The sequence below is a fragment of the Odontomachus brunneus genome, unplaced genomic scaffold, assembly GCF_010583005.1.
Source record: "Odontomachus brunneus isolate Ranch 3 - 2012 unplaced genomic scaffold, Obru_v1 Obru_scaffold_181, whole genome shotgun sequence".
In the NCBI taxonomy this organism is placed as follows: domain Eukaryota; kingdom Metazoa; phylum Arthropoda; class Insecta; order Hymenoptera; family Formicidae; genus Odontomachus; species Odontomachus brunneus.
This window is the reverse complement of record NW_022639631.1, coordinates 177,444-181,692: the sequence shown is the minus strand read 5'-3', so window position 1 is coordinate 181,692 and position 4,249 is coordinate 177,444.

Below are 4,249 nucleotides of genomic sequence, written 5' to 3'. Positions count from 1 at the left end.
GATCCGTCCCTACTCGGGCCTCGGCTCGGGTAGGGTGGGGAGAGGAACCCACACCCGGGATGGCACGTCGGAAGCCTCCGACAACCCGGGGGGAGGAGGAGTGCGCGGGCTGCTCGGACATATTCCGAGGCCTGGGTCGCGCACCCTGGGACGACCTTCCCGTCGGATTTCCCCGGAGGTTACTTCGGGTCGGCGGGACGGGAGGGGGGGTCGCAGGGACCGGTACATTGGCCCTCCCCACATTGAGTGGAGAGGTGCCGCACCCCGGCAACCCTGCGACTCCTCCTGGTCACGATCGCACGCGACGTGACCGGCCGTGAGGGCCCCCCCGTGTGGGCAGCTGCGCACGGGGAGCATTAGGGGTCTGCGTGGTATCTGCCAGGACCCCTACAGCGCAGGCCCGGCAACTGTCGGACCTGTTCATATCGTAAACCCCCGGTGATCGTTATGTCATGTCTATGACGATTCTCCGGGGGAGCGAGGGCCTTGGCTTAAACGCCTGGGCCGCGAGGACGGGGACCTCTAAAAAAACCCCCCCAATCCTAAGTTTGGGAGCCGCGGCAAGGGGATGAGTGGCCGGCGGGTTAGCCGGTCGTGAGCGGTCCACCCCGGGGCACCTGGCGCACCTCGGGTGTATCAAGCCCGAACCCAGGCGTGGGGCTCCGCCTGGGGGGGTAATACTTCCTCCAGCACTCATGGCCTGCCTCGTAAGCCCTCGGGTGAAAAGGGGCGGGCAACCAAAGACATGACTACAAACAAAACACAAACAGAAGTAGTAGGAGGAGAGGAAGAGGAGATGGAGGCATATGCCTCTCTCTCCGATGGGCGAGACACGCCCAATGCCGAGCCGTCCATCAGCTCAGCCGGGAGGGAGGCGGCCAACCATGGCCGCATTGACGGTAATGGGGCGAGGGAACGCCCCAGCGAGAGAGCGGGGTGTCGCACGAGGTCGTCGTCGGCCTCGTCGCGCCCCCGCAGCAATAGGGATGGCAGCCTTGGCGCGGGGAGCGGCGACGGCGACGTAAGCTCGCGTTCGGCCTCCCCCGAGAACACCTTAAGGTTTGCCAAGAAGGATGGACGGGGGCGGCCCGTCGTGCGCTCCCAGCCGGGCGACCACACGGCGGCGGCGCTCGCATATAAAAAAAGGGAGAAGGAGGAACTAAACGCGATTGCGGGCGCGAATGAGGTCAGGGACCCAAACATACGCCCGCAATCCAAAAGGGCCCTCCAATGCAAGGAGGATGAGGGGAGGATCCTCTACGGCCTGCGATCGAGGCAGACGGCCGAGGTCTCGTTGATGGCCCTTCAGGCCATCGACGAGGTAAAAAAGGTAGCAGAGCGGTCCTCAAACCTGAAGGGAGCCTATAAGGGGGCCCTTTGGAGCGCCTCGGCCACGCTGGCCGCATGCAGCCTCGCTCTCGTTCAGAGGACCGAGATAATCGGTGGCTCTGAGCAGAGCGAGGCTGCGAGGATGGAACAGGAGGCGGCCTCGGCCGAGGTGGAGCGCCTACGGGTCGAGGGCGCTCTACTTCGGCTCGAGGTCGACCGCCTCAGTAATGTACAGAATGGGGCCCGAGCATCCGGCCCCTCCAGCGGGCCAACGGCGGTCTCTCCGATGGAGATCGAAGGGCCCGCGGCTCAAAACACAGAGGTGGATCGGCGGACGGGCCACAACTCCCGGGACTCGTCCGCCGATCGAAAAAGGAAGAGCACGGAGGAGGCCGGGGGGAATCCCTGCTCCCCACCCAGCCCCTTAAAAGGAAAAAGAAGGAGAGGGTGATCCGGCTCGAACAGTCACCCTCCTCCAGCGACGAGGAGGTGACGGTGGTGGGAGACGCCGGGTCTGCCCTGCCCCTCCTCCCGACTCCCGAAGAAGAGCGGATAGGGAAGCAATGTCGGGAGGAGGTGGCTAAAGATATCCTGGAGGGAAATCTTCCCCAGGGGAAGGCTCCCTCCCTCCAGGCGCGGAATGGCGCAACGGGGGGGGGCGGTTCGACCCCCACCCGAGAAGAAAAAAAAAGAAAAAGAAGGGCAAGAAAAGGGAGGGTATGGAGGTGGTGACGGCGGGTGCCGGGGCGATCCCCGCGGTTCGTCGAGCCGATAGCCGGCGACCTCAGGGGGCTGCGGGGGGGGAGTCTAACCCACCCCTCGACCTATAATACGCCCCCTGTGGTCGCGGGAATGAGCGGCGGAGAACTAGAGGCTCTTGTGGTGGCCCTAGTTCCCCGCCTTATGGAGGCCATGGGGGCCGTCATCCCCGGGATCACACCCGGGGGGCGGCCCGCGCGGCCCCAGAGTGTGGGCCGGAGAACGGGGGGGGGAGAGCCATACGGCACGCCCCGACCCTCCCTCTACGGCCAAGTCCTCCGCAACCTCTACCCCCGCCGGGGCCAAACGGCCTGGGGCGGCGGGGGAAGCAAGCGGGGGAACAAGAAAAAGAAAGGGAGCGGCGCGGGCGACCTGTCACCCCAAGCGGATGGGAGGGCCGCCCCCTGCAGGTGTGCCTGCACCTGTGGAGGAGCCAGGCCCCCCCTCCAAGCCGGATAGCACATGTGCAACCGGCGGGGGGAGCCGACCCTCCTTCCTCCGCCACCGAGCCCGAGACCACCTGGGCCCGAGTGGTTGGGAGGAGGGAGAAGAAGGAAGAAGGGGGGACAAACAGGCCCCCCAAACCACCCCCCGGAAGCCGCGGCCCCAGAAGGGTGCCGCGGTCAAGGGGGGCGTTAAGAGGACAACGCGGGATGGGGGAGGCGGGAGCAAACCCGCCCTCCCTAAGGCTCCTCGCACCGCCGCCGTCACGGTGAGCTGCCCCACGGGCAGCTACGCCGATGTGATGCGGCGGGCGAGGGGCCAGATTGATTTAGGCGAGTTGGGGATCGGGGATCTCAGGACCAGGAGGGCCGCTACAGGTGCACTGGTCCTCGAGATCCCCGGTCCCGAGGGGCAGGCAAGGGCGGATGCCCTGGCCAAAAGAATGTCGGCCCTCTTCACCGACACGAGGGACGAGCAAATTGCGCGTCCCTCGAAGAGGGCCGACATCCGAGTCCGCGACTTCGACGACTGTCGCCGCGGAGGACGTAGTCTCCGCGGTGGCGGTCGCCGGGGGATGCGGGCCCGGCGAGATTAAGGCCGGGGCGATACGAGCTGGAGCGGACCGAATGGGGACAATTTGGATACAATGTCCCCTTTCGGCCGCAAGGAAGATAGCGGGCGGGGGGCGACTCAAAGTTGGGTGGTCCTCCGTCCGCGTCGAGGCCCTGACGAAGCGCCCCCTCCAGTGCTTCAAATGCCTGGAGTGGGGCCACGTCAGGGCCCTGTGTAAAAGCAAGGCCGACCGCAGTGGCCTCTGTTATGCCCGGTGTGTCGCGACGCCGGACGGCCCTGTGGCCACAGAGTGGGAGGCCCCGCGTGCCACATGGCCAAGCGGGGAAAGGGAAGAAAGAGTGGGAGGAGGAAGCGCAAAGCCTCCAACACCCCTCCCACCCCTCCCCCCGGGAAGGAGAAGGAGCCCCCCCTCAACTAGAGGGAGGGGCTCCACTACCCGGGATCCCGGTCCCTCCCGTGGACTCTGCACCCAAGGAGCAGAGGAAGCCGCGGGGGGCTGGGGCCGGCAAGGGAGCAGCCTCGCGGGAGAGGGGAAACTCCAACGAGGGTCCCCCTCCCGCGGGGATGAAAGGGGAGGGCCTGGAGGAGAGCGGTGCTAAGCCGTAATGGCTACCCGCCTCCTCCAGGCAAATCTCAACCGCGCTCGCGGGGCTCAAGAGCTTTTCTTGCAGGCCCTCCGCGAGCGCGGTTGCGGACTGGGGATCGCCTCCGAGCCCCACTCCGTCCCCGGGAGTCACCCTGCCATAATGGGTGACGTTGCGGGGCGGAGTGGAAAATGCTCGGTGGCGATCTATAGAGAGGAAAGGGAGACCTCCCCCCCAATCTCCCTAGTGGAGAGGGGGGGAGGATACGTCGCGGTCGAGTGGGGGGCCCTAGACGTGGTCGGGGTATACGCCCCACCATCGTGGGACCTCGCTCACTTCGAGCACCTTTTGGACCGGCTGGGGGGCCTCATGACGAGGCGCCCCCACAGGCCGGTCCTGGTAGCCGGGGACCTCAACGCCAAATCGGCGTTGTGGGGGTCCTCGGTAAGGTGCCGAAGAGGCGAGGTTATGAAAGAGTGGGTCGCGTCTCACGGCCTCTGCGTCATAAATAGAGGCCGGAGGAGCACCTTCGTCGGGCCGCGGGGGAGATCAGTGATCGA